We start from the raw sequence: 18,274 nt of genomic DNA, 5'->3' as shown, positions 1-18,274 counted from the left end.
GAAATACCAGTTGCTGTAATATTTTTGGCAATTTTTACTAATTACATAATAATCTTGCAACAAAAAAAAAAAAAAAAAGAGTAAATGCCCAATCTTTGAATCTTAGGAGGTATGGACCTGTTTAGTGCTTGGATGGGAGACCGCCTCGGAATACCAGTTGCTGTAATATTTTTGGAAATTTGTACTAATTATATAATTATCTTGAAACAAAAAGAGTCAATGCCCAATCTTTGAATCTTAGCAGCTATGGACCTGTTTAGTGTTTGGATGGGAGACCGCCTCGGAAAACCAGGTGCTCTAATATTATTGGAAATTCATTACTAATTATATAATAATCTTTAAAAAAAAAAAAAAAAAAAAAAAAAAAAAGAGTCAATGCCCGATCTCTTAATCTTAGCAGGTATTGGCCTGGTTAGTGCTTGGATGGGAGACCGCCTGGGAATACCAGGTGCTTTAAGCTTTAGGGTTTTCTTTCCTACTTATATAATGTACCGGCGATTAGATTGGCTGATCTTTAAATAGCTCTCTCTTTGCAGCAGTCTTTGCTTATGGCCATACCACCCTGGCTATGCCAGATCATGTCTGAGCTCGGAAGCTAAGCAGGTTTGGGCCTGGTTAGTAATTGGATGGGAGACCCCCTGGTAATACCAGTTGCTCTAAGATTTTTGTAAATTTTTCACAAATTATATAATAATCTTGAAAAAAAAAAGAGTCAATGCCCATTCTTTGAATCTTAGCAGTCATGGACCTGTTTAGTGTCTGGATGGGAGACCGCCTCGGAATACCAGGTGCTCTAATATTATTGGAAATTTATTACTAATTATATAATAATCTAAAAAAAAAAAAAAAAAAAAAAAAAGAGTCAATGCCCGATCTCTTAATCTTAGCAGGTATTGGCCTGGTTAGTGCTTGGATGGGAGACCGCCTGGGAATAACAGGTGCTTTAAGCTTTAGGGTTTTCTTTCCTACTTATATAATGTACCGGCGATTAGATTGACTGATCTTTAAATAGCTCTCTGTTTGCAGCAGTCTTCGCTTATGGCCATACCACCCTGGCTATGCCAGATCATGTCTGAGCTCGGAAGCTAAGCAGGTTTCGGCCTGGTTAGTAATTGGATGGGAGACCCCCTGGTAATACCAGTTGCTTTAAGATTTTTGTAAATTTTTCACAAATTATATAATAATCTTGAAAAAAAAAAGAGTGAATGCCCATTCTTTGAATCTTAGCAGTCATTGACCTGTGTAGTGTTTGGATGGGAGACCCCCTGGTAATACCAGGTGCTCTAATATTATTGGAAATGTATTACTAATTATATAATAATCTTAAAAAAAAAAGAGCCAATGCCCGATCTCTTAATCTTAGCAGGTATTGGCCTGGTTAGTGCTTGGATGGGAGACCGCCTCGGAATACCAGGTGCTGTAAGCTTTTGGATTTTCATTCCTACTTATATAATGTATGGGCGATTTGATTGGCTGATCTTTAAATAGTCTTCTCTTTGCAGTATCCTTCGCTTGCGACCGTAACAACCTGGCTATGCCTGATCTCGTCTGCTCTCGGAAGCTAAGCAGGTTTGGTCCTGTATAATGTACCGGCGATTAGATTGGCTGATCTTTAAATAGCTCTCTCTTTGCAACAGTCTTCGCTTATGGCCATTCCACCCTGGCTATGCCAGATCATGTCTGAGCTCGGAAACTAAGCAGGTTTCGGCCTGGTTAGTAATTGGATGGCAGACCCCCTGGTAATACCAGTTGCTTTAAGATTTTTGGAATTTTTTTACAAATTATATAATAATCTTGCAAGAAAAAAAGAAAGGAGTCAATGCCCCATATCTGAATCTTAGCAGGTATGGGCCTGGTTAGTAATTGGATGGGAGACACCCTGGTAATACCAGTTGCTTTAAGATTTTTGGAAATTTTTCACAAATTATATAATAATCTTGCAACAAAAAAAAAAAAAAGAGTAAATGCCCAATCTTTGAATCTTAGGAGGTATGGACCTGTTTAGTGCTTGGATGGGAGACCGCCTCGGAATACCAGTTGCTGTAATATTTTTGGAAATTTGTACTAATTATATAATTATCTTGAAACAAAAAGAGTCAATGCCCAATCTTTGAATCTTAGCAGCTATGGACCTGTTTAGTGTTTGGATGGGAGACCGCCTCGGAAAACCAGGTGCTCTAATATTATTGGAAATTCATTACTAATTATATAATAATCTTTAAAAAAAAAAAAAAAAAAAAAAAAAAAAAAAAAGAGTCAATGCCCAATCTCTTAATCTTAGCAGGTATTGGCCTGGTTAGTGCTTGGATGGGAGACCGCCTGGGAATACCAGGTGCTTTAAGCTTTAGGGTTTTCTTTCCTACTTATATAATGTACCGGCGATTAGATTGGCTGATCTTTAAATAGCTCTCTCTTTGCAGCAGTCTTTGCTTATGGCCATACCACCCTGGCTATGCCAGATCATGTCTGAGCTCGGAAGCTAAGCAGGTTTGGGCCTGGTTAGTAATTGGATGGGAGACCCCCTGGTAATACCAGTTGCTCTAAGATTTTTGTAAATTTTTCACAAATTATATAATAATCTTGAAAAAAAAAAGAGTCAATGCCCATTCTTTGAATCTTAGCAGTCATGGACCTGTTTAGTGTCTGGATGGGAGACCGCCTCGGAATACCAGGTGCTCTAATATTATTGGAAATTTATTACTAATTATATAATAATCTTAAAAAAAAAGAGCCAATGCCCGATCTCTTAATCTTAGCAGGTATTGGCCTGGTTAGTGCTTGGATGGGAGACCGCCTCGGAATACCAGGTGCTGTAAGCTTTTGGATTTTCATTCATACTTATATAATGTATGGGCGATTTGATTGGCTGATCTTTAAATAGTCTTCTCTTTGCAGTATCCTTCGCTTGCGACCGTAACAACCTGGCTATGCCTGATCTCGTCTGCTCTCGGAAGCTAAGCAGGTTTGGTCCTGTATAATGTACCGGCGATTAGATTGGCTGATCTTTAAATAGCTCTCTCTTTGCAGCAGTCTTCGCTTATGGCCATTCCACCCTGGCTATGCCAGATCATGTCTGAGCTCGGAAACTAAGCAGGTTTCGGCCTGGTTAGTAATTGGATGGCAGACCCCCTGGTAATACCAGTTGCTTTAAGATTTTTGGAATTTTTTCACAAATTATATAATAATCTTGCAAGAAAAAAAGAAAGGAGTCAATGCCCCATATCTGAATCTTAGCAGGTATGGGCCTGGTTAGTAATTGGATGGGAGACACCCTGGTAATACCAGTTGCTTTAAGATTTTTGGAAATTTTTCACAAATTATATAATAATCTTGAAAAAAAAAAAAAAGTCAATGCCCGATCTCTGAATAATAGCAGGTTTTGCCTGGTTAGTACTTGGATGGAAGACGGCCGGGAAATACCAGTTGCTGTAATATTTTTGGCAATTTTTACTAATTACATAATAATCTTGCAACAAAAAAAAAAAAAAAAAGAGTAAATGCCCAATCTTTGAATCTTAGGAGGTATGGACCTGTTTAGTGCTTGGATGGGAGACCGCCTCGGAATACCAGTTGCTGTAATATTTTTGGAAATTTGTACTAATTATATAATTATCTTGAAACAAAAAGAGTCAATGCCCAATCTTTGAATCTTAGCAGCTATGGACCTGTTTAGTGTTTGGATGGGAGACCGCCTCGGAAAACCAGGTGCTCTAATATTATTGGAAATTCATTACTAATTATATAATAATCTTTAAAAAAAAAAAAAAAAAAAAGAGTCAATGCCCGATCTCTTAATCTTAGCAGGTATTGGCCTGGTTAGTGCTTGGATGGGAGACCGCCTGGGAATACCAGGTGCTTTAAGCTTTAGGGTTTTCTTTCCTACTTATATAATGTACCGGCGATTAGATTGGCTGATCTTTAAATAGCTCTCTCTTTGCAGCAGTCTTTGCTTATGGCCATACCACCCTGGCTATGCCAGATCATGTCTGAGCTCGGAAGCTAAGCAGGTTTGGGCCTGGTTAGTAATTGGATGGGAGACCCCCTGGTAATACCAGTTGCTCTAAGATTTTTGTAAATTTTTCACAAATTATATAATAATCTTGAAAAAAAAAAAGAGTCAATGCCCATTCTTTGAATCTTAGCAGTCATGGACCTGTTTAGTGTCTGGATGGGAGACCGCCTCGGAATACCAGGTGCTCTAATATTATTGGAAATTTATTACTAATTATATAATAATCTAAAAAAAAAAAAAAAAAAAAAAAAGAGTCAATGCCCGATCTCTTAATCTTAGCAGGTATTGGCCTGGTTAGTGCTTGGATGGGAGACCGCCTGGGAATAACAGGTGCTTTAAGCTTTAGGGTTTTCTTTCCTACTTATATAATGTACCGGCGATTAGATTGACTGATCTTTAAATAGCTCTCTCTTTGCAGCAGTCTTCGCTTATGGCCATACCACCCTGGCTATGCCAGATCATGTCTGAGCTCGGAAGCTAAGCAGGTTTGGGCCTGGTTAGTAATTGGATGGGAGACCCCCTGGTAATACCAGTTGCTTTAAGATTTTTGTAAATTTTTCACAAATTATATAATAATCTTGAAAAAAAAAAGAGTGAATGCCCATTCTTTGAATCTTAGCAGTCATTGACCTGTGTAGTGTTTGGATGGGAGACCCCCTGGTAATACCAGGTGCTCTAATATTATTGGAAATGTATTACTAATTATATAATAATCTTAAAAAAAAAGAGCCAATGCCCGATCTCTTAATCTTAGCAGGTATTGGCCTGGTTAGTGCTTGGATGGGAGACCGCCTCGGAATACCAGGTGCTGTAAGCTTTTGGATTTTCATTCCTACTTATATAATGTATGGGCGATTTGATTGGCTGATCTTTAAATAGTCTTCTCTTTGCAGTATCCTTCGCTTGCGACCGTAACAACCTGGCTATGCCTGATCTCGTCTGCTCTCGGAAGCTAAGCAGGTTTGGTCCTGTATAATGTACCGGCGATTAGATTGGCTGATCTTTAAATAGCTCTCTCTTTGCAACAGTCTTCGCTTATGGCCATTCCACCCTGGCTATGCCAGATCATGTCTGAGCTCGGAAACTAAGCAGGTTTCGGCCTGGTTAGTAATTGGATGGCAGACCCCCTGGTAATACCAGTTGCTTTAAGATTTTTGGAATTTTTTTACAAATTATATAATAATCTTGCAAGAAAAAAAGAAAGGAGTCAATGCCCCATATCTGAATCTTAGCAGGTATGGGCCTGGTTAGTAATTGGATGGGAGACACCCTGGTAATACCAGTTGCTTTAAGATTTTTGGAAATTTTTCACAAATTATATAATAATCTTGCAAAAAAAAAAAAAAAAAAGAGTAAATGCCCAATCTTTGAATCTTAGAAGGTATGGACCTGTTTAGTGCTTGGATGGGAGACCGCCTCGGAATACCAGTTGCTGTAATATTTTTGGAAATTTGTACTAATTATATAATTATCTTGAAACAAAAAGAGTCAATGCCCAATCTTTGAATCTTAGCAGCTATGGACCTGTTTAGTGTTTGGATGGGAGACCGCCTCGGAAAACCAGGTGCTCTAATATTATTGGAAATTCATTACTAATTATATAATAATCTTTAAAAAAAAAAAAAAAAAAAAGAGTCAATGCCCGATCTCTTAATCTTAGCAGGTATTGGCCTGGTTAGTGCTTGGATGGGAGACCGCCTGGGAATACCAGGTGCTTTAAGCTTTAGGGTTTTCTTTCCTACTTATATAATGTACCGGCGATTAGATTGGCTGATCTTTAAATAGCTCTCTCTTTGCAGCAGTCTTTGCTTATGGCCATACCACCCTGGCTATGCCAGATCATGTCTGAGCTCGGAAGCTAAGCAGGTTTGGGCCTGGTTAGTAATTGGATGGGAGACCCCCTGGTAATACCAGTTTCTCTAAGATTTTTGTAAATTTTTCACAAATTATATAATAATCTTGAAAAAAAAAAGAGTCAATGCCCATTCTTTGAATCTTAGCAGTCATGGACCTGTTTAGTGTCTGGATGGGAGACCGCCTCGGAATACCAGGTGCTCTAATATTATTGGAAATTTATTACTAATTATATAATAATCTTAAAAAAAAAGAGCCAATGCCCGATCTCTTAATCTTAGCAGGTATTGGCCTGGTTAGTGCTTGGATGGGAGACCGCCTCGGAATACCAGGTGCTGTAAGCTTTTGGATTTTCATTCCTACTTATATAATGTATGGGCGATTTGATTGGCTGATCTTTAAATAGTCTTCTCTTTGCAGTATCCTTCGCTTGCGACCGTAACAACCTGGCTATGCCTGATCTCGTCTGCTCTCGGAAGCTAAGCAGGTTTGGTCCTGTATAATGTACCGGCGATTAGATTGGCTGATCTTTAAATAGCTCTCTCTTTGCAGCAGTCTTCGCTTATGGCCATTCTACCCTGGCTATGCCAGATCATGTCTGAGCTCGGAAACTAAGCAGGTTTCGGCCTGGTTAGTAATTGGATGGCAGACCCCCTGGTAATACCAGTTGCTTTAAGATTTTTGGAATTTTTTCACAAATTATATAATAATCTTGCAAGAAAAAAAGAAAGGAGTCAATGCCCCATATCTGAATCTTAGCAGGTATGGGCCTGGTTAGTAATTGGATGGGAGACACCCTGGTAATACCAGTTGCTTTAAGATTTTTGGAAATTTTTCACAAATTATATAATAATCTTGAAAAAAAAAAAAAAGTCAATGCCCGATCTCTGAATAATAGCAGGTTTTGCCTGGTTAGTACTTGGATGGAAGACGGCCGGGAAATACCAGTTGCTGTAATATTTTTGGCAATTTTTACTAATTACATAATAATCTTGCAACAAACAAAAAAAAAAAAGAGTAAATGCCCAATCTTTGAATCTTAGGAGGTATGGACCTGTTTAGTGCTTGGATGGGAGACCGCCTCGGAATACCAGTTGCTGTAATATTTTTGGAAATTTGTACTAATTATATAATTATCTTGAAACAAAAAGAGTCAATGCCCAATCTTTGAATCTTAGCAGCTATGGACCTGTTTAGTGTTTGGATGGGAGACCGCCTCGGAAAACCAGGTGCTCTAATATTATTGGAAATTCATTACTAATTATATAATAATCTTTAAAAAAAAAAAAAAAAAAAAAAAAAAAAAGAGTCAATGCCCGATCTCTTAATCTTAGCAGGTATTGGCCTGGTTAGTGCTTGGATGGGAGACCGCCTGGGAATACCAGGTGCTTTAAGCTTTAGGGTTTTCTTTCCTACTTATATAATGTACCGGCGATTAGATTGGCTGATCTTTAAATAGCTCTCTCTTTGCAGCAGTCTTTGCTTATGGCCATACCACCCTGGCTATGCCAGATCATGTCTGAGCTCGGAAGCTAAGCAGGTTTGGGCCTGGTTAGTAATTGGATGGGAGACCCCCTGGTAATACCAGTTGCTCTAAGATTTTTGTAAATTTTTCACAAATTATATAATAATCTTGAAAAAAAAAAGAGTCAATGCCCATTCTTTGAATCTTAGCAGTCATGGACCTGTTTAGTGTCTGGATGGGAGACCGCCTCGGAATACCAGGTGCTCTAATATTATTGGAAATTTATTACTAATTATATAATAATCTAAAAAAAAAAAAAAAAAAAAAAAGAGTCAATGCCCGATCTCTTAATCTTAGCAGGTATTGGCCTGGTTAGTGCTTGGATGGGAGACCGCCTGGGAATAACAGGTGCTTTAAGCTTTAGGGTTTTCTTTCCTACTTATATAATGTACCGGCGATTAGATTGACTGATCTTTAAATAGCTCTCTCTTTGCAGCAGTCTTCGCTTATGGCCATACCACCCTGGCTATGCCAGATCATGTCTGAGCTCGGAAGCTAAGCAGGTTTGGGCCTGGTTAGTAATTGGATGGGAGACCCCCTGGTAATACCAGTTGCTTTAAGATTTTTGTAAATTTTTCACAAATTATATAATAATCTTGAAAAAAAAAAGAGTGAATGCCCATTCTTTGAATCTTAGCAGTCATTGACCTGTGTAGTGTTTGGATGGGAGACCCCCTGGTAATACCAGGTGCTCTAATATTATTGGAAATGTATTACTAATTATATAATAATCTTAAAAAAAAAGAGCCAATGCCCGATCTCTTAATCTTAGCAGGTATTGGCCTGGTTAGTGCTTGGATGGGAGACCGCCTCGGAATACCAGGTGCTGTAAGCTTTTGGATTTTCATTCCTACTTATATAATGTATGGGCGATTTGATTGGCTGATCTTTAAATAGTCTTCTCTTTGCAGTATCCTTCGCTTGCGACCGTAACAACCTGGCTATGCCTGATCTCGTCTGCTCTCGGAAGCTAAGCAGGTTTGGTCCTGTATAATGTACCGGCGATTAGATTGGCTGATCTTTAAATAGCTCTCTCTTTGCAACAGTCTTCGCTTATGGCCATTCCACCCTGGCTATGCCAGATCATGTCTGAGCTCGGAAACTAAGCAGGTTTCGGCCTGGTTAGTAATTGGATGGCAGACCCCCTGGTAATACCAGTTGCTTTAAGATTTTTGGAATTTTTTTACAAATTATATAATAATCTTGCAAGAAAAAAAGAAAGGAGTCAATGCCCCATATCTGAATCTTAGCAGGTATGGGCCTGGTTAGTAATTGGATGGGAGACACCCTGGTAATACCAGTTGCTTTAAGATTTTTGGAAATTTTTCACAAATTATATAATAATCTTGCAAAAAAAAAAAAAAAAAAGAGTAAATGCCCAATCTTTGAATCTTAGAAGGTATGGACCTGTTTAGTGCTTGGATGGGAGACCGCCTCGGAATACCAGTTGCTGTAATATTTTTGGAAATTTGTACTAATTATATAATTATCTTGAAACAAAAAGAGTCAATGCCCAATCTTTGAATCTTAGCAGCTATGGACCTGTTTAGTGTTTGGATGGGAGACCGCCTCGGAAAACCAGGTGCTCTAATATTATTGGAAATTCATTACTAATTATATAATAATCTTTAAAAAAAAAAAAAAAAAGAGTCAATGCCCGATCTCTTAATCTTAGCAGGTATTGGCCTGGTTAGTGCTTGGATGGGAGACCGCCTCGGAATACCAGTTGCTGTAATATTTTTGGAAATTTGTACTAATTATATAATTATCTTGAAACAAAAAGAGTCAATGCCCAATCTTTGAATCTTAGCAGCTATGGACCTGTTTAGTGTTTGGATGGGAGACCGCCTCGGAAAACCAGGTGCTCTAATATTATTGGAAATTCATTACTAATTATATAATAATCTTTAAAAAAAAAAAAAAAAAAAAGAGTCAATGCCCGATCTCTTAATCTTAGCAGGTATTGGCCTGGTTAGTGCTTGGATGGGAGACCGCCTGGGAATACCAGGTGCTTTAAGCTTTAGGGTTTTCTTTCCTACTTATATAATGTACCGGCGATTAGATTGGCTGATCTTTAAATAGCTCTCTCTTTGCAGCAGTCTTTGCTTATGGCCATACCACCCTGGCTATGCCAGATCATGTCTGAGCTCGGAAGCTAAGCAGGTTTGGGCCTGGTTAGTAATTGGATGGGAGACCCCCTGGTAATACCAGTTTCTCTAAGATTTTTGTAAATTTTTCACAAATTATATAATAATCTTGAAAAAAAAAAGAGTCAATGCCCATTCTTTGAATCTTAGCAGTCATGGACCTGTTTAGTGTCTGGATGGGAGACCGCCTCGGAATACCAGGTGCTCTAATATTATTGGAAATTTATTACTAATTATATAATAATCTTAAAAAAAAAGAGCCAATGCCCGATCTCTTAATCTTAGCAGGTATTGGCCTGGTTAGTGCTTGGATGGGAGACCGCCTCGGAATACCAGGTGCTGTAAGCTTTTGGATTTTCATTCCTACTTATATAATGTATGGGCGATTTGATTGGCTGATCTTTAAATAGTCTTCTCTTTGCAGTATCCTTCGCTTGCGACCGTAACAACCTGGCTATGCCTGATCTCGTCTGCTCTCGGAAGCTAAGCAGGTTTGGTCCTGTATAATGTACCGGCGATTAGATTGGCTGATCTTTAAATAGCTCTCTCTTTGCAGCAGTCTTCGCTTATGGCCATTCTACCCTGGCTATGCCAGATCATGTCTGAGCTCGGAAACTAAGCAGGTTTCGGCCTGGTTAGTAATTGGATGGCAGACCCCCTGGTAATACCAGTTGCTTTAAGATTTTTGGAATTTTTTCACAAATTATATAATAATCTTGCAAGAAAAAAAGAAAGGAGTCAATGCCCCATATCTGAATCTTAGCAGGTATGGGCCTGGTTAGTAATTGGATGGGAGACACCCTGGTAATACCAGTTGCTTTAAGATTTTTGGAAATTTTTCACAAATTATATAATAATCTTGAAAAAAAAAAAAAAGTCAATGCCCGATCTCTGAATAATAGCAGGTTTTGCCTGGTTAGTACTTGGATGGAAGACGGCCGGGAAATACCAGTTGCTGTAATATTTTTGGCAATTTTTACTAATTACATAATAATCTTGCAACAAAAAAAAAAAAAAAAGAGTAAATGCCCAATCTTTGAATCTTAGGAGGTATGGACCTGTTTAGTGCTTGGATGGGAGACCGCCTCGGAATACCAGTTGCTGTAATATTTTTGGAAATTTGTACTAATTATATAATTATCTTGAAACAAAAAGAGTCAATGCCCAATCTTTGAATCTTAGCAGCTATGGACCTGTTTAGTGTTTGGATGGGAGACCGCCTCGGAAAACCAGGTGCTCTAATATTATTGGAAATTCATTACTAATTATATAATAATCTTTAAAAAAAAAAAAAAAAAAAAAAAAAAAAGAGTCAATGCCCGATCTCTTAATCTTAGCAGGTATTGGCCTGGTTAGTGCTTGGATGGGAGACCGCCTGGGAATACCAGGTGCTTTAAGCTTTAGGGTTTTCTTTCCTACTTATATAATGTACCGGCGATTAGATTGGCTGATCTTTAAATAGCTCTCTCTTTGCAGCAGTCTTTGCTTATGGCCATACCACCCTGGCTATGCCAGATCATGTCTGAGCTCGGAAGCTAAGCAGGTTTGGGCCTGGTTAGTAATTGGATGGGAGACCCCCTGGTAATACCAGTTGCTCTAAGATTTTTGTAAATTTTTCACAAATTATATAATAATCTTGAAAAAAAAAAGAGTCAATGCCCATTCTTTGAATCTTAGCAGTCATGGACCTGTTTAGTGTCTGGATGGGAGACCGCCTCGGAATACCAGGTGCTCTAATATTATTGGAAATTTATTACTAATTATATAATAATCTAAAAAAAAAAAAAAAAAAAAAAAAGAGTCAATGCCCGATCTCTTAATCTTAGCAGGTATTGGCCTGGTTAGTGCTTGGATGGGAGACCGCCTGGGAATAACAGGTGCTTTAAGCTTTAGGGTTTTCTTTCCTACTTATATAATGTACCGGCGATTAGATTGACTGATCTTTAAATAGCTCTCTCTTTGCAGCAGTCTTCGCTTATGGCCATACCACCCTGGCTATGCCAGATCATGTCTGAGCTCGGAAGCTAAGCAGGTTTGGGCCTGGTTAGTAATTGGATGGGAGACCCCCTGGTAATACCAGTTGCTTTAAGATTTTTGTAAATTTTTCACAAATTATATAATAATCTTGAAAAAAAAAAGAGTGAATGCCCATTCTTTGAATCTTAGCAGTCATTGACCTGTGTAGTGTTTGGATGGGAGACCCCCTGGTAATACCAGGTGCTCTAATATTATTGGAAATGTATTACTAATTATATAATAATCTTAAAAAAAAAGAGCCAATGCCCGATCTCTTAATCTTAGCAGGTATTGGCCTGGTTAGTGCTTGGATGGGAGACCGCCTCGGAATACCAGGTGCTGTAAGCTTTTGGATTTTCATTCCTACTTATATAATGTATGGGCGATTTGATTGGCTGATCTTTAAATAGTCTTCTCTTTGCAGTATCCTTCGCTTGCGACCGTAACAACCTGGCTATGCCTGATCTCGTCTGCTCTCGGAAGCTAAGCAGGTTTGGTCCTGTATAATGTACCGGCGATTAGATTGGCTGATCTTTAAATAGCTCTCTCTTTGCAACAGTCTTCGCTTATGGCCATTCCACCCTGGCTATGCCAGATCATGTCTGAGCTCGGAAACTAAGCAGGTTTCGGCCTGGTTAGTAATTGGATGGCAGACCCCCTGGTAATACCAGTTGCTTTAAGATTTTTGGAATTTTTTTACAAATTATATAATAATCTTGCAAGAAAAAAAGAAAGGAGTCAATGCCCCATATCTGAATCTTAGCAGGTATGGGCCTGGTTAGTAATTGGATGGGAGACACCCTGGTAATACCAGTTGCTTTAAGATTTTTGGAAATTTTTCACAAATTATATAATAATCTTGCAAAAAAAAAAAAAAAAAAGAGTAAATGCCCAATCTTTGAATCTTAGAAGGTATGGACCTGTTTAGTGCTTGGATGGGAGACCGCCTCGGAATACCAGTTGCTGTAATATTTTTGGAAATTTGTACTAATTATATAATTATCTTGAAACAAAAAGAGTCAATGCCCAATCTTTGAATCTTAGCAGCTATGGACCTGTTTAGTGTTTGGATGGGAGACCGCCTCGGAAAACCAGGTGCTCTAATATTATTGGAAATTCATTACTAATTATATAATAATCTTTAAAAAAAAAAAAAAAAAAGAGTCAATGCCCGATCTCTTAATCTTAGCAGGTATTGGCCTGGTTAGTGCTTGGATGGGAGACCGCCTGGGAATACCAGGTGCTTTAAGCTTTAGGGTTTTCTTTCCTACTTATATAATGTACCGGCGATTAGATTGGCTGATCTTTAAATAGCTCTCTCTTTGCAGCAGTCTTTGCTTATGGCCATACCACCCTGGCTATGCCAGATCATGTCTGAGCTCGGAAGCTAAGCAGGTTTGGGCCTGGTTAGTAATTGGATGGGAGACCCCGTGGTAATACCAGTTTCTCTAAGATTTTTGTAAATTTTTCACAAATTATATAATAATCTTGAAAAAAAAAAGAGTCAATGCCCATTCTTTGAATCTTAGCAGTCATGGACCTGTTTAGTGTCTGGATGGGAGACCGCCTCGGAATACCAGGTGCTCTAATATTATTGGAAATTTATTACTAATTATATAATAATCTTAAAAAAAAAGAGCCAATGCCCGATCTCTTAATCTTAGCAGGTATTGGCCTGGTTAGTGCTTGGATGGGAGACCGCCTCGGAATACCAGGTGCTGTAAGCTTTTGGATTTTCATTCCTACTTATATAATGTATGGGCGATTTGATTGGCTGATCTTTAAATAGTCTTCTCTTTGCAGTATCCTTCGCTTGCGACCGTAACAACCTGGCTATGCCTGATCTCGTCTGCTCTCGGAAGCTAAGCAGGTTTGGTCCTGTATAATGTACCGGCGATTAGATTGGCTGATCTTTAAATAGCTCTCTCTTTGCAGCAGTCTTCGCTTATGGCCATTCTACCCTGGCTATGCCAGATCATGTCTGAGCTCGGAAACTAAGCAGGTTTCGGCCTGGTTAGTAATTGGATGGCAGACCCCCTGGTAATACCAGTTGCTTTAAGATTTTTGGAATTTTTTCACAAATTATATAATAATCTTGCAAGAAAAAAAGAAAGGAGTCAATGCCCCATATCTGAATCTTAGCAGGTATGGGCCTGGTTAGTAATTGGATGGGAGACACCCTGGTAATACCAGTTGCTTTAAGATTTTTGGAAATTTTTCACAAATTATATAATAATCTTGAAAAAAAAAAAAAAGTCAATGCCCGATCTCTGAATAATAGCAGGTTTTGCCTGGTTAGTACTTGGATGGAAGACGGCCGGGAAATACCAGTTGCTGTAATATTTTTGGCAATTTTTACTAATTACATAATAATCTTGCAACAAAAAAAAAAAAAAAGAGTAAATGCCCAATCTTTGAATCTTAGGAGGTATGGACCTGTTTAGTGCTTGGATGGGAGACCGCCTCGGAATACCAGTTGCTGTAATATTTTTGGAAATTTGTACTAATTATATAATTATCTTGAAACAAAAAGAGTCAATGCCCAATCTTTGAATCTTAGCAGCTATGGACCTGTTTAGTGTTTGGATGGGAGACCGCCTCGGAAAACCAGGTGCTCTAATATTATTGGAAATTCATTACTAATTATATAATAATCTTAAAAAAAAAAAAAAAAAAAAAAAAAAAAAAAAGAGTCAATGCCCGATCTCTTAATCTTAGCAGGTATTGGCCTGGTTAGTGCTTGGATGGGAGACCGCCTGGGAATACCAGGTGCTTTAAGCTTTAGGGTTTTCTTTCCTACTTATATAATGTACCGGCGATTAGATTGGCTGATCTTTAAATAGCTCTCTCTTTGCAGCAGTCTTTGCTTATGGCCATACCACCCTGGCTATGCCAGATCATGTCTGAGCTCGGAAGCTAAGCAGGTTTGGGCCTGGTTAGTAATTGGATGGGAGACCCCCTGGTAATACCAGTTGCTCTAAGATTTTTGTAAATTTTTCACAAATTATATAATAATCTTGAAAAAAAAAAGAGTCAATGCCCATTCTTTGAATTTTAGCAGTCATGGACCTGTTTAGTGTCTGGATGGGAGACCGCCTCGGAATACCAGGTGCTCTAATATTATTGGAAATTTATTACTAATTATATAATAATCTAAAAAAAAAAAAAAAAAAAAAAAGAGTCAATGCCCGATCTCTTAATCTTAGCAGGTATTGGCCTGGTTAGTGCTTGGATGGGAGACCGCCTGGGAATAACAGGTGCTTTAAGCTTTAGGGTTTTCTTTCCTACTTATATAATGTACCGGCGATTAGATTGACTGATCTTTAAATAGCTCTCTGTTTGCAGCAGTCTTCGCTTATGGCCATACCACCCTGGCTATGCCAGATCATGTCTGAGCTCGGAAGCTAAGCAGGTTTCGGCCTGGTTAGTAATTGGATGGGAGACCCCCTGGTAATACCAGTTGCTTTAAGATTTTTGTAAATTTTTCACAAATTATATAATAATCTTGAAAAAAAAAAAGAGTGAATGCCCATTCTTTGAATCTTAGCAGTCATTGACCTGTGTAGTGTTTGGATGGGAGACCCCCTGGTAATACCAGGTGCTCTAATATTATTGGAAATGTATTACTAATTATATAATAATCTTAAAAAAAAAGAGCCAATGCCCGATCTCTTAATCTTAGCAGGTATTGGCCTGGTTAGTGCTTGGATGGGAGACCGCCTCGGAATACCAGGTGCTGTAAGCTTTTGGATTTTCATTCCTACTTATATAATGTATGGGCGATTTGATTGGCTGATCTTTAAATAGTCTTCTCTTTGCAGTATCCTTCGCTTGCGACCGTAACAACCTGGCTATGCCTGATCTCGTCTGCTCTCGGAAGCTAAGCAGGTTTGGTCCTGTATAATGTACCGGCGATTAGATTGGCTGATCTTTAAATAGCTCTCTCTTTGCAACAGTCTTCGCTTATGGCCATTCCACCCTGGCTATGCCAGATCATGTCTGAGCTCGGAAACTAAGCAGGTTTCGGCCTGGTTAGTAATTGGATGGCAGACCCCCTGGTAATACCAGTTGCTTTAAGATTTTTGGAATTTTTTTACAAATTATATAATAATCTTGCAAGAAAAAAAGAAAGGAGTCAATGCCCCATATCTGAATCTTAGCAGGTATGGGCCTGGTTAGTAATTGGATGGGAGACACCCTGGTAATACCAGTTGCTTTAAGATTTTTGGAAATTTTTCACAAATTATATAATAATCTTGCAAAAAAAAAAAAAAAAAGAGTAAATGCCCAATCTTTGAATCTTAGAAGGTATGGACCTGTTTAGTGCTTGGATGGGAGACCGCCTCGGAATACCAGTTGCTGTAATATTTTTGGAAATTTGTACTAATTATATAATTATCTTGAAACAAAAAGAGTCAATGCCCAATCTTTGAATCTTAGCAGCTATGGACCTGTTTAGTGTTTGGATGGGAGACCGCCTCGGAAAACCAGGTGCTCTAATATTATTGGAAATTCATTACTAATTATATAATAATCTTTAAAAAAAAAAAAAAAAAAAAAAAAAAAGAGTCTATGCCCGATCTCTTAATCTTAGCAGGTATTGGCCTGGTTAGTGCTTGGATGGGAGACCGCCTGGGAATACCAGGTGCTTTAAGCTTTAGGGTTTTCTTTCCTACTTATATAATGTACCGGCGATTAGATTGGCTGATCTTTAAATAGCTCTCTCTTTGCAGCAGTCTTTGCTTATGGCCATACCACCCTGGCTATGCCAGATCATGTCTGAGCTCAGAAGCTAAGCAGGTTTGGGCCTGGTTAGTAATTGGATGGGAGACCCCCTGGTAATACCAGTTGCTCTAAGATTTTTGTAAATTTTTCACAAATTATATAATAATCTTGAAAAAAAAAAGAGTCAATGCCCATTCTTTGAATCTTAGCAGTCATGGACCTGTTTAGTGTCTGGATGGGAGACCGCCTCGGAATACCAGGTGCTCTAATATTATTGGAAATTTATTACTAATTATATAATAATCTTAAAAAAAAGAGCCAATGCCCGATCTCTTAATCTTAGCAGGTATTGGCCTGGTTAGTGCTTGGATGGGAGACCGCCTCGGAATACCAGGTGCTGTAAGCTTTTGGATTTTCATTCCTACTTATATAATGTATGGGCGATTTGATTGGCTGATCTTTAAATAGTCTTCTCTTTGCAGTATCCTTCGCTTGCGACCGTAACAACCTGGCTATGCCTGATCTCGTCTGCTCTCGGAAGCTAAGCAGGTTTGGTCCTGTATAATGTACCGGCGATTAGATTGGCTGATCTTTAAATAGCTCTCTCTTTGCAGCAGTCTTCGCTTATGGCCATTCCACCCTGGCTATGCCAGATCATGTCTGAGCTCGGAAACTAAGCAGGTTTCGGCCTGGTTAGTAATTGGATGGCAGACCCCCTGGTAATACCAGTTGCTTTAAGATTTTTGGAAATTTTTCACAAATTATATAATAATCTTGCAAGAAAAAAAGAAAGGAGTCAATGCCCCATATCTGAATCTTAGCAGGTATGGGCCTGGTTAGTAATTGGATGGGAGACACCCTGGTAATACCAGTTGCTCTAAGATTTTTGTAAATTTTTCACAAATTATATAATAATCTTGAAAAAAAAAAGAGTCAATGCCCATTCTTTGAATCTTAGCAGTCATGGACCTGTTTAGTGTCTGGATGGGAGACCGCCTCGGAATACCAGGTGCTCTAATATTATTGGAAATTTATTACTAATTATATAATAATCTTAAAAAAAAAAAAAAAAAAAAAAAAGAGTCAATGCCCGATCTCTTAATCTTAGCAGGTATTGGCCTGGTTAGTGCTTGGATGGGAGACCGCCTGGGAATACCAGGTGCTTTAAGCTTTAGGGTTTTCTTTCCTACTTATATAATGTACCGGCGATTAGATTGACTGATCTTTAAATAGCTCTCTCTTTGCAGCAGTCTTCGCTTATGGCCATACCACCCTGGCTATGCCAGATCATGTCTGAGCTCGGAAGCTAAGCACGTTTGGGCCTGGTTAGTAATTGGATGGGAGACCCCCTGGTAATACCAGTTGCTTTAAGATTTTTGTAAATTTTTCACAAATTATATAATAATCTTGAAAAAAAAAAGAGTGAATGCCCATTCTTTGAATCTTAGCAGTCATTGACCTGTGTAGTGTTTGGATGGGAGACCCCCTGGTAATACCAGGTGCTCTAATATTATTGGAAATTTATTACTAATTATATAATAATCTTAAAAAAAAGAGCCAATGCCCGATCTCTTAATCTTAGCAGGTATTGGCCTGGTTAGTGCTTGGATGGGAGACCGCCTCGGAATACCAGGTGCTGTAAGCTTTTGGATTTTCATTCCTACTTATATAATGTATGGGCGATTTGATTGGCTGATCTTTAAATAGTCTTCTCTTTGCAGTATCCTTCGCTTGCGACCGTAACAACCTGGCTATGCCTGATCTCGTCTGCTCTCGGAAGCTAAGCAGGTTTGGTCCTGTATAATGTACCGGCGATTAGATTGGCTGATCTTTAAATAGCTCTCTCTTTGCAGCAGTCTTCGCTTATGGCCATTCCACCCTGGCTATGCCAGATCATGTCTGAGCTCGGAAACTAAGCAGGTTTCGGCCTGGTTAGTAATTGGATGGCAGACCCCCTGGTAATACCAGTTGCTTTAAGATTTTTGGAAATTTTTC

The 18,274-nt window shown here is 38.7% G+C and overlaps 16 pseudogenes; all 16 read left to right on the top strand.

The window, feature by feature from the left end:
• The first annotated feature begins 544 nt into the window (after positions 1-544).
• Positions 545-663, top strand: LOC127958528 (uncharacterized; annotated as a pseudogene).
• Positions 664-1,034: 371 nt separating this feature from the next.
• Positions 1,035-1,153, top strand: LOC127963968 (uncharacterized; annotated as a pseudogene).
• A 1,275-nt stretch (positions 1,154-2,428) lies between these two features.
• Positions 2,429-2,547, top strand: LOC127958516 (uncharacterized; annotated as a pseudogene).
• Positions 2,548-3,948: 1,401 nt separating this feature from the next.
• Positions 3,949-4,067, top strand: LOC127958509 (uncharacterized; annotated as a pseudogene).
• Positions 4,068-4,438: 371 nt separating this feature from the next.
• On the top strand, positions 4,439-4,557 carry LOC127964947 (uncharacterized; annotated as a pseudogene).
• A 1,262-nt stretch (positions 4,558-5,819) lies between these two features.
• LOC127963299 (uncharacterized) lies at positions 5,820-5,938 on the top strand (annotated as a pseudogene).
• A 1,409-nt stretch (positions 5,939-7,347) lies between these two features.
• LOC127958505 (uncharacterized) lies at positions 7,348-7,466 on the top strand (annotated as a pseudogene).
• Positions 7,467-7,835: 369 nt separating this feature from the next.
• LOC127964945 (uncharacterized) lies at positions 7,836-7,954 on the top strand (annotated as a pseudogene).
• Positions 7,955-9,495: 1,541 nt separating this feature from the next.
• Positions 9,496-9,614, top strand: LOC127963295 (uncharacterized; annotated as a pseudogene).
• Positions 9,615-11,022: 1,408 nt separating this feature from the next.
• LOC127958500 (uncharacterized) lies at positions 11,023-11,141 on the top strand (annotated as a pseudogene).
• A 370-nt stretch (positions 11,142-11,511) lies between these two features.
• On the top strand, positions 11,512-11,630 carry LOC127964943 (uncharacterized; annotated as a pseudogene).
• Positions 11,631-12,890: 1,260 nt separating this feature from the next.
• On the top strand, positions 12,891-13,009 carry LOC127964052 (uncharacterized; annotated as a pseudogene).
• Positions 13,010-14,419: 1,410 nt separating this feature from the next.
• On the top strand, positions 14,420-14,538 carry LOC127958494 (uncharacterized; annotated as a pseudogene).
• Positions 14,539-14,907: 369 nt separating this feature from the next.
• LOC127963963 (uncharacterized) lies at positions 14,908-15,026 on the top strand (annotated as a pseudogene).
• A 1,269-nt stretch (positions 15,027-16,295) lies between these two features.
• Positions 16,296-16,414, top strand: LOC127961212 (uncharacterized; annotated as a pseudogene).
• Positions 16,415-17,534: 1,120 nt separating this feature from the next.
• LOC127962643 (uncharacterized) lies at positions 17,535-17,653 on the top strand (annotated as a pseudogene).
• Positions 17,654-18,274: the final 621 nt, after the last annotated feature.

The sequence above is a fragment of the Carassius gibelio genome, chromosome A3 (genome assembly GCF_023724105.1).
Source record: "Carassius gibelio isolate Cgi1373 ecotype wild population from Czech Republic chromosome A3, carGib1.2-hapl.c, whole genome shotgun sequence".
NCBI classification, from domain to species: Eukaryota; Metazoa; Chordata; class Actinopteri; order Cypriniformes; family Cyprinidae; genus Carassius; species Carassius gibelio.
The sequence above is the reverse complement of the archived record's forward strand: the minus strand, read 5'-3'. Positions and strand labels throughout refer to the sequence as shown.